Raw genomic sequence first — 10,297 nt, 5'->3', positions numbered from 1 at the left:
CACAGGCCTTGCTGCTGTGACCAGTCACATGATTGTAGCTGGCATTTACTACCTGCTACTACCCATTCTGTACTCCCTTTGACCTCAGCAAGCATTTCAGCTGTTGTGATTCTTTACCTGGTGAGGTGACCCAAACCATTCCTGAAGAGACTGGTCTGGATTATTATAATCCTGACTAAATTGGGTTCTTGTAATTTTCTACTGGTAGATGCTAAAAGATGCCCTAAGAGCTCTCCTTTGTTTTAGCCACACTCTTTCTTTCTTCCACTATAATATTCAAGGATGTAGTTTTGGCCCTGTCTCCTCACAAGTGACCCTGTACAAAGCCTCTTGGCTATTTTGAAAAATTTTTTTTCAGGTCCTGATTCCAGATCATCCTCAGGGAACTCTAGATTTTTCTCATTATGTTCAGGCCAGTTCCCATCTTAAGTTCTGCCCCATGTACCTGGCGGGATCAGCCTAAGATGGGGTCAGTGAAGCTGTCCTTTGGCATCATTTTTTTTTTAACCTACCCCTAAGCATCGACATCTATCTTTGACACTGTTTGTCAGAGGATCAAAGTTACAGACAGTTTAAGTTTAAAACAAACAGTAACATAGCTGAACTTTGACTGTTCAATGAGAAACACACACAAACAGCCAGAACTCCTAATATTATATTTTATCATTAGGTAGCTTTGCTTATCACATGTGAGAATTTCCCTTCCCAGTTAAAGGCAAGCATTGCAAGAATACACACAAAGCCTGGAAGAGATTTCCAGGGGTGTCTCTTGTACACCATTAACTGAGGACTAAGAGGACCCCAGGGTATCCGACTAGTCGATTGCCTGAAGAGGACCCTGCATGCTGATACTGCCAAAGGAACCTTGCTGTACCAGCTGACTCAGGTGAGAGAAGGCTGACCCTGACAGTTGTCAGCAAAAGGAAAAGCTTTGAGCCTTGGGTAGGACCTAGGAGAGGGGAGCTTCCTGGGGAGGAGAGAGTAGGCTTTTGGAAAGAGGCCCTGGCAACCCCTAAACAGAAAGGCAAAAGCTTTGCAATTTGATTTCCTTTTTGAAAAAAACTAAGGTTCTGTCCTAGTAGCAATAAGCAGAAACAAAAATAGCATGCATTCATTGGGAGGAAAATTGGGAAAAAATGAAATAAAATAAGCATATGAATTCATGCCTTGTTTTAAAAACTAGTTTATTGTAATATATTAAATATTCTTTGAAAAAAAACAGAACTTGAAAAAGCAATTCCAGCTTCTGTTGGGTTGTCAAAGAAACAATGCCCAATTATTTATAAATAATTCTGAATTCCAAATAGCCTTAAAAACCGGGTTTTTAGGGCTGGGAGTATGGATCAGTGGTAAAGCATGTGCTTAGCATGCATGAGACCCTGGATTCAATCCAGCATCATAAAAAAAAAAAAGACTGAGCTGTGAAGAAAAAAATATATATATTTCTTTGAATAAATATACATTTCTCCAAAGAAAGAACTTTGGAATAATTGGTGATGTACTTCAAGTGAACTCTTTGGAGTAGGACAGACTTGGGAAGGATCTGTGTTTGTTGCCTGCTAGCCGTGTTGCTGTGGACAAGTTGTTTGGGATCTTTAGGCCTTGGCTTCCTTAACTGCAAAAAGGAAATCTTAGGTTGCTTTCAGGGTTAGGTGAAATAATACATAGAAGACACTTGATATGTGGCTGGTACAGCAGTGATCAGCCATTGTTTGCTAAGTTGTATTACTGAAAACAGGGCCTCCTCACTGGTTTATCACTGGATTCCAAGAACATAGCACAATGCCTGGAATGTAATAAAGGCCTAGTCAATGCACACTGAAGGAAGAAAATTTATAGGTTGTTGTAGCTTAGGGAAGAGGTAGGATCAGTTGTTTTTCTCATCTCCTCAACTCCTCATACTTTTTCCTCTTCAAAGATCCCAATGACCTTAAAAGAACTTTGCTTACATTTCTAGACTACTCACCCCGCACTCCCACACAAACACACAAGCCATTGTGGCTACTGGGTGTAGTGGCACACACCTGTAATCTCAGTGACTCTGGAAGGTTGAAATAGGAGGATGGCAATTTAGAGGCCAGCCTCTGCAATTTAGTGAGATGGTGCCTAAAAAAAAAAAGGTGGAGTGGGGGTGGGGGGACTGAAGATAACAGAAACCAATGTGGCATAAACAAAAATTCACCTTCATGAAACACATTATTCAAGAGACAGAAATGGGTGGGAAGTGGGGATGTGTGTGCCTGATCCTGTCCCTTTTCCCTTCATGCTCTGCACTTGTTTTTCTTGCCAATTCACTGCAGGGAAAAGGCAGCCCCTTCAGTTCTCATTCATCTGCAGAATTCAGTATTACAGTCATGTTAAGATCAACTGTCAAGGTCTTTTTCCAACACACAAGCTTTTGCTTTAGAAACAGCACAGAATAATACACTGGTGTCTTTCCTTCACTATCAATTAGAGAAAAAGCTACTTGATATTTATAAATATCAGTAGATTAAGGGTATAGTTTCTAGCAAAAAAAAATTTTTTTAAAGAAAATTCATTTGCATCAAAACAAACAGAAACCCTGTGATGTTATGGTTCTCTATCACTCAGGAGAACTCCACAGAGCACCCCTTGGGCTCTTTGAGGGTTTGGATGTGAATGGTTAAGGTCCGGATTTAACCTGCACTGACAGCATTCCACATTCAACCTAAGGGCAGAAAAGAAGGGGACCTATAGGGGGATGGGGCAGCACCAGATGGAAGGAGAGCGAATGATTGACTGACTTGAGCTGGTATTTGAGAAGGATATGAGGTAGGTGGCAATGAGGAACTGATCGAGAGATGGGAGTAAACACCTGCGACCCCTCTGGGCCAGGGCTCTCTGGAGATGCTTTCTTACTGAGACTTTCAGGATGCTCCCCTTCTATGAAGCCTGTCCTGAGTCCCTGTCAGAATTCTGAGTACACCTCCATGTGCCTCTCTTTAGGAGACTTGCTAGACTTCTCATGGGTCAATTAGCTTACACACATGGCTCATTTCACTCTCTGGCAACAGAGACTGTTTTGTTCCCCCCTCCTCCTTGGTAATTTGCAACAGCGCCCTCTGAGTGTGGAGATGAAATGTGCAGAAAGCTAAAGAGCCTGTCCTGAGGGCTCCTATCTGGGCAGAGGAGCTGTATACAGGCAAAAGGAGACAGAACCTTGGCACATGCTGGGTATGGTTAAAATAAGGAGATGATGAAAGTATGGTTCTACAAATCACATGTTTTGTTTCCCAGGAGATTTTTTTTTTCCCCACAATGCTTAAAAAGGAGGAGAATAACAAGAGCAAATCTCAAAGGGAATACACTTGATAGACAAAGTACATTAACCACATAGTGATTTCTGATTTCATTTAGAATCCAATTATAAAAGTCCAGTTGCTCAATCAGAATGGTGACAGGCCTGAGAACATACATCTAATCAATTTGAGGTACTTTCTTAAAAGAGGTTCTCAGGAAAATGGTTGGCCAACACACACAGACAGAGACTGTGAAGATATTCCAGGGCCCTCCCCCAGAGGGTGGCCCAGGTATTGGTGGGTGAGGTTTCTAGGAATAGCTTGAAGGTTGGACAGAGGGTAGCTCGGCCCCAGGCATATCCTCTCAAAATGTGCCAAAATTTTGTGGGTTTTATCTGGTTTGGAATCTCATGGTTGAGGTCAATAACTCACATATGTGGTCTGATAAGATGTAACAGAGCATTCTCACAAGGACGGGGATTACACTTCATGAAAAACCTAAGTCATTCATATAGGTAATTATGTAAGTGTTGGGAATCATTTCAAAGCTTCATAATGAATCACAAGGCATAGAAATAGAAGACTGGTAAGAATCAAATAAGGAAAGAGGTATCCAGAACAACAATCCAATGGTACATTATTTGAGTTGATCAAGTTGGTTAATACTAAGGGTCCCCTGGGCACTATCATTTTAGGAGGTTTACAAAAGGTCCCTCCCTCAGAATTGCTGAGCATAACTAGGCATGGTGATGCATGCTTGTAATCCCAGTGACTTGGGAGGCTGAAGCAGGAGGATTGCAAGTTCAAGGACAGCCTCAGCAACTGAGCAAGACCCTCAGCAACTTAGTGAGACCCTGCCTCAAAGTAAAAAACATCATCAAGAACAACAAAAAAGGACTGTGGATGTAGCTCAACAGTATAACACCTCTGGATTCAATTCCAGCTTGCATGCACACACACACACACACACACAAAATGTTAGGCAGAAGAATGGAAGAGTGGAGTATTTCTCCACCACCCATCGCCATTGATCAAAGATCATCCAGGAAGTGTTAGCTCCCTTGCACTTCCAGGTTTACTCAGGTGTCAAATGAGCAGTGGGCTGCTGCAAGGTCCCTGGTTGCAGTGACAGAGAAGCCCTGAAACAGGGAAATATGAGGTACAACTGAGGCAAACCGCTTGAGGTGTCTGATATAACCTCAGACCGGTCAAATGTCCTTGTCTCCCATAAACAGAACTATATTTTCATTTAATTCTCAATCCAAAGTTAGGATTTAATGGTTTTCCTAGGTGAAAAGGATTACTGCTTCCTTTAACTGCTCTTCTTCATGCACAATCCTCAAAGTGTAACCTGGTGAGTCAGTATACAGATTTGCTCTTATCATTGTGGCACCGGGTAAAGAGTGACTATTCTGAAACACCTCACTAAAGCAAGTACTCTTAGTCTGAGAAATGGGTCCAAAGAATCAAATGCGTCCTCCTTTCAGGATTCTCCTAGTATTGGAGGCTCTATGGGCTAGGAGCTGGGCTTAGAGGAGGAAGGCAGCCTCCGCCTTCAAGAAGCTCCTGAGACAGAGCTGACATAATTTTAAGGTCCCCCACCCGCTCTCCGGCGCCACCGCCAGGCGCCCCGCCCGGTTGTACTTCCCTCTCGTTTTCATCTGCTCTGTTCCTCTCCATTCCGCCTGTAATTTACCTAAACATAGCTTTGCCACCAAGCTGCCTTTACTTGTCTCCTTAGCCTGTTTCCTGGAAACAGATGTCTTGGGGTACTGGGTTGGAAGGCGAACTTGATCTGTGGCCGATTGCACTCCCATGTCCTATTGTTGAAGCTCTGGGAAGCTGCGCTATTCTTATTTTAAGACCCTTAGAAACAAACCTTTAAATAAATCGCACCGATCAAGAGAAATTTAAAAGCCAACCAACTACCAACCCTGATAAGCCCTAAAGACAAGTACGAAGGATAAGGAAGGCGTTTCCTCTTCATCAGGGTTTCCTCGTTTTCTGGAGCTGCACCTTCTTCCGGCCGGCAGCCGTGGGGCTGAAACCCTCCACCTTTCCCCATCTCCCTCTCTAGCGCGGGAAGGCGGTGCTGGTGATTTACACCCGGCTTAGGGTCGAGATGGAGGGTGCAGGAGTGGGTCAACCTCGAGCTGGGTGCCTAGCAATTCCAAGCACGCCAAACTGGAGCAGAGCCAGGAACGGCGATCGACGATGAAGTAGGCGGCGCGGAGCGCTCCCCGCCCCTGCGTTACCGCCGTCGGGCCCCGCCCGGCGCAGGCCTAACGCACGCACTCAGTGGGTAGACGTATCTTGGTGCCAGGAGCTGGAGGCCACAGGAGGGGCCCTATAGACCGGATTTGAGAAGGAAACGGCGGCAGCGCCCCCACTCGGTTCTCCAGGCCAGGAGCGTGAGGTTAAGGCTAGCGCACCAACCGAGCCCTCCGCAGCCGAGCCCCCTGTCCATTTGGTTTGGGGTAAGAGGAAGGTCTGCATCTCTGTAGCATGTGCCAGCGCCCTCTGCTCAATTTGGTTTGGCCTTGGGCGGCCACTGAGCCGGTCCGCGGGATGAGGGTGGGGAAGGGACATCTCGTCCTACAGGCCTGCCCTGCGGCCGCGGCGTAACGAGAGTGGGAAGTTGGGCCAGTCTCTGCAGACGCATCTCACCCGTCACCTTCCTGGTTTCTCTGTCCGCACCTCAGGGAGCAAGGTCGGGCCTTTATTATTTGGAATATTGTGCCCAGGAGGAGGCTCCGGGTTGAACACGCGGCCCTGCGACCCCCAGGTGAAACCCTCCGGCCTCAAGGTTCCCAGCCGGCGTATTTTACAGAAGGAAACTTGAGTCTTTAAAAGGGAAGGCACTGGCCCAAGGTCACACCATAGTCAAAGGCCCTGCCAGGATCGAAGCCAGTAGTCCTGCCTTGCATCCTCGAATTCTAGACACTGCTCCCTTCCTGACCCATCTCCCGGATTGCCCGGTGCCAGGGTCCTCCACTAGACTCTGTTCTCGGGGGTTTTGGAGAGTGCCTTCTCCTGCTCGCCGCACTCTCTGGAAGGATGCTGGACAGCGGTCAGACCGCGGGTCCAGCTGCTTGAGGTCCATTTTGAGGAGCCATAAGTCAGGTCAAGCCTGGCCAGCGGTTGCTGGAAGCCGGATAGGCTGCAGGACTAGAAAGAAGTGGGACCGGGAAGGTGGAGGCGCTGCGGAGGCAGGTTGGGGATCCCGGGGTGATCTGCCCGGGCTGGGCCGGCAGCCACCGCGGCGCTTGGGTGAGCGGACAGTGGGGCTTTGTCTGGGTGGTGCCTCCCCAACGAATGGGAGCGTGGCTCTGGCCGAGCCCCCTCGGCTCCCCGCCCTCGGGCCCGCAGGAAGGGACCGCGGCGCTGGGATTGGCTGAGCTCCCCCTGGCGCCGAGCGAGGAGGCGCCTGCGCAGTTCGGGTGCCCGGCTTTCAGTGAGTGCTGTAGCGCTCGGGAGACCGCTTGGGTCAGGACTTCCAGATGGGTTCCCGGGAAAGGACCCAGTTGTCTTTGCCTTCCAGCGCGCAGCCGCCTTGTGCTGCATCCTGCGGGGGGAGGCGGCTTTGAACCCTGCGCATGTTTTTCCAGACAGTCAGCCAAAGCCTGCCCATAGTCAGCTGGTGCAGAGTCACTGTCTAACTGCGGGTTCTCCTTTGAGGGGTTGCAGAGACGCACATTTCATTCCCGGCCTGCAGGGTCTCTCCGGTCCGGAACCTCTGTGATACGGCAGATGCCCTTCTTTCTGTAAGGCCCATCCTATAAGGGCCACGTATACCCCTGGCAGGCTAGAAAGCTGAATTTTGAAATAGCTTTGATAGTCTCCCAATACACATTTACAGAGCGTCCATTTTGAGGAGCCATAAGTCAGTAAGTCAACACGTGGCTCCAGTCTCAGTTCAGGGGTAGACTGGTTGAATGGGGGCTTGTGAGTGGTTATGAACAGCAATACCTCTAATATACCTTGACTCAGTGAATGCTGTTAAAGGGGTGCAGAGAGAAGGGAGGGGTTGATTTAGTGGATTAGAAAGGCAGCTTGAGGAGGTGCTATTTGTACGGATTAGGTCTTGGTCAGATGAAGGAAAAGTCAGATTTGGTATAAGGATGAGCAAGACACTGAAACTGGAGATATAATTTTGAGGGGCCAGTGAGAAGGAAGAGGCTCAGCTTGTGTGCTCTTTTTGAAGTACGGAAAGCACTTAGGAAAAGAAAGCTCCTTAATCTTTTTTTTTTTTTTTTTGTCATTTTTTTACATGCAGGCCAAAAGTGTTGGTAGAGTTTTCTTTCATATCCCACATCCAATCTCAGTAATTGGGAGTATGCTCTTCAAACTAATGCCACACTGGCCCATTCAAATCACCTCCATGGTTCCCATCTGAGCCCACAATCTTTTTTATCCATCTCCAGTGAGCACTTGTTAACCTTTCATTGGTGTTGTATAGAATTCAAGCTGTGTGGCTGTTATGTCATGGCCCTAGATTACTGCCAGAGCAGTAATCTAGTAGTAACTGGTCTCCCTGTTACTGCTTTTGTCCATCCTCAATTTACTTTTAACCCAATAAGAGTTATTTATTAAAATGTAAGTCTGATCATGGCACTCCTGCTTAAGACTTTCTTAGTTCATTTAAATAGCATGTGCCTACTGTGCCTAGGTGTTGGGGATAAAACAGTGAACAAAATAGTCAAAATTCTCATTCTCAAAGAGCTTATGTTTTAATGGAAAGAAAGATACAGCAAATAAAGTAGATATTATATGTAGAATGTTATAATGTGTTAAGTGCCAAGAATAGGGAAAATGAAAGAGAGGAAGGGGAAATAGAAAATGTCAGGATGAGGATTGGGGCTGTAACTCAGTGGCAGAGTGCTTGCCTTGCATGTCTGAGGCACTGGGTTTGATCCTCAGCACTACATAAAAATAAATAAAATAGAGGCATAGTGTCCATGTACAACTACAAAAAAAATTGAAAAAGAAAATGTAAAGATGAAGTAAAGAGGGGATTGTTGGAATGGGCAGGGGATGTCTTACTTAGTAAAGGACTAAGTGAGTAAGGAATAAAGGACTAAAGTGAGAGAATGGATCCTATGAATGTCCCCAAAGAATGTCCCAGGTAGAGGGAACAGTAAGGGCAATGACCCTGAAGTTAGAGATTGCTTGGAAAGTTCCAAGGATAGTAAGAAGGTCGCTGTAACTGAATGAGATATGAGGTCAGAGGCATCATCTGATGGACTTAGATCACTTAGGGCTTTGTAGGCAATCTGTATAGATTTTGACTTTCACTTTGACAAAAGTTTGGTGCAGGAGTAACGTAGTATGATGTATATTTAAAGGATTGTGCAGGATATGTTGAGTGACCTGGGTGGAGACTTTGGTGGAAGTAAATTGAAATGCTAGTTGAAATGCTATTGTAATAGTCTGGGCAAGAATTATTGAAAGTTTACACTGCTGCTACTAAGTGGTAGCAGAGGATCCTAGATATATTGAAAAGGTGGGGTCTAGGATATGCTGGTAGCCAAGCTGCAGAGTGTGCAAGAAGAGAGAAGTCAAGAACAAGGAGAATTTAGAGGAACAGGTCTGCAAGGTGGTAGCACAAACTCTGTTTGGACAGGTTAAATTTGAGATACCTATTAAACCTTCAAGGGGACAGTTGTATACTTAAGTCTGGAGTTTTGGAAGAGGATGGATTGGAGAAAACATTTGGGATTGGCAGCAGGTAAACTGTATTAAAAGGTATATATGAGCTCTTACCACTCTTTACCCAGAATGGGAATGGAGGCCTGGTCTCATTTGACTTTGGTAGGCTAGCTATCCTCCTAAGTGTGGAGTATGTGCTTTATCTTTCAGTTGTAAACATGACAAACTTGACAGCTCTGGTAATTCCATCTTTTGGTGAAAGAAGTGAAGTGGGAGAGGTACATATCCTTTTGTCATTATTAGCTCTGTAGTGTGGTACTCTCAGAATATGGGGCTAGATTAAGAATTAATTATAATACTTGGCAGAAAGAAACTACCTTCAATGAGTTTAGCCAATATTGTTTTGGTTGCAAGTAACAGAAGCTTCAAGCTTGCTTTAAAAACATTGGGAATAAAGACAGAGCATGCATTTTAGAATTGGAGGACAGAACAGCAGCTATTGTTATAGTTTTTAAAAAATTTTTTTAATTTGTTCTTTTTTATGTGTACATGAAAGGAGAAATGTATTTTGATATATACATAGATAAAGTGTAACTTTCCATTCTTGTGGAGTTACACTGGTTGTGTATTCATATATGAACATAGGGAAGTTTTGTTCGACTCATTCTTCTGTCTTTCCTATCCCCATCCTCCATCCCCTACCCCTTCCTTTCATTCCCCTCTGCTAATCCAATGAATTTCTATTCTCTCCCAACCCCCACCGCACCTTATTGTATGTTCACACGCGCATATCAGAGAGAATATTCAGCTGCCGGGTTTCTGTTCTCACGACTAAAAGGCTCAGGGGTCACTCTAGTTAAACTGGGCTAACTGGGCTGCATGAAATAACCACACAAGAGACACAAATACATTTTTCTTTGGGGTCGCTGTGACGGCTCCTCTGACCTTAAGGGTCCGCAGAGAGAGAGAGAGAGAGAGAGAGTGCGTGCGCGCGCACGCACACGCACACACACACACACACACACACACACTTGTGCGCCCTGACCCCTTTTATTGAGGAGAAGCTATTCAAATGAGGCAAGGGGTCAGGTTTCAGGGGGCTGAGTATCTTCATGATGTTCACTGTCAGCAGGTTGACTGACACCTGAGTAGGCCACACCCAAGAGAAGGGGACACACACAAGGCACTTCCATGGAAGATTCTATCCTGAACAGGGCAAGGGTTTATATTACAAAGGAACAGGTGAGGGTAGCTTCACCCAGGGGGCTGTAACAAGACACACCCATGCACGAGACACCGACCACATTTCTGTGACTGAGCGCCTCAGTACCCAGCCAGGGAGTGTGACTCAGTCACGTGTAAGGTTGGCCTCCCACATTCAGCCTTTG

The 10,297-nt window shown here is 45.9% G+C and overlaps 1 protein-coding gene across 3 annotated transcripts in view; it reads left to right on the top strand.

The window, feature by feature from the left end:
* The first annotated feature begins 659 nt into the window (after nt 1–659).
* Bdh1 (3-hydroxybutyrate dehydrogenase 1) overlaps nt 660–10,297 on the top strand; it is a 47,769-nt gene continuing 38,131 nt past the window's right edge. Inside the window, exon 1 of one of the 3 annotated variants that reach the window (XM_015486842.2) lies at nt 660–886. The gene's annotated coding sequence lies outside the window, so the exon portion shown is untranslated. Of the gene's footprint in view, nt 887–5,540; nt 5,749–10,297 lie in introns of those variants that run through there. The other 2 variants (XM_015486844.2, XM_015486843.2) reach the window with 2 other exon arrangements.

Source organism: Marmota marmota, unplaced genomic scaffold (genome assembly GCF_001458135.2).
Source record: "Marmota marmota marmota unplaced genomic scaffold, marMar, whole genome shotgun sequence".
In the NCBI taxonomy this organism is placed as follows: domain Eukaryota; kingdom Metazoa; phylum Chordata; class Mammalia; order Rodentia; family Sciuridae; genus Marmota; species Marmota marmota.
The sequence above is the reverse complement of the archived record's forward strand: the minus strand, read 5'-3'. Positions and strand labels throughout refer to the sequence as shown.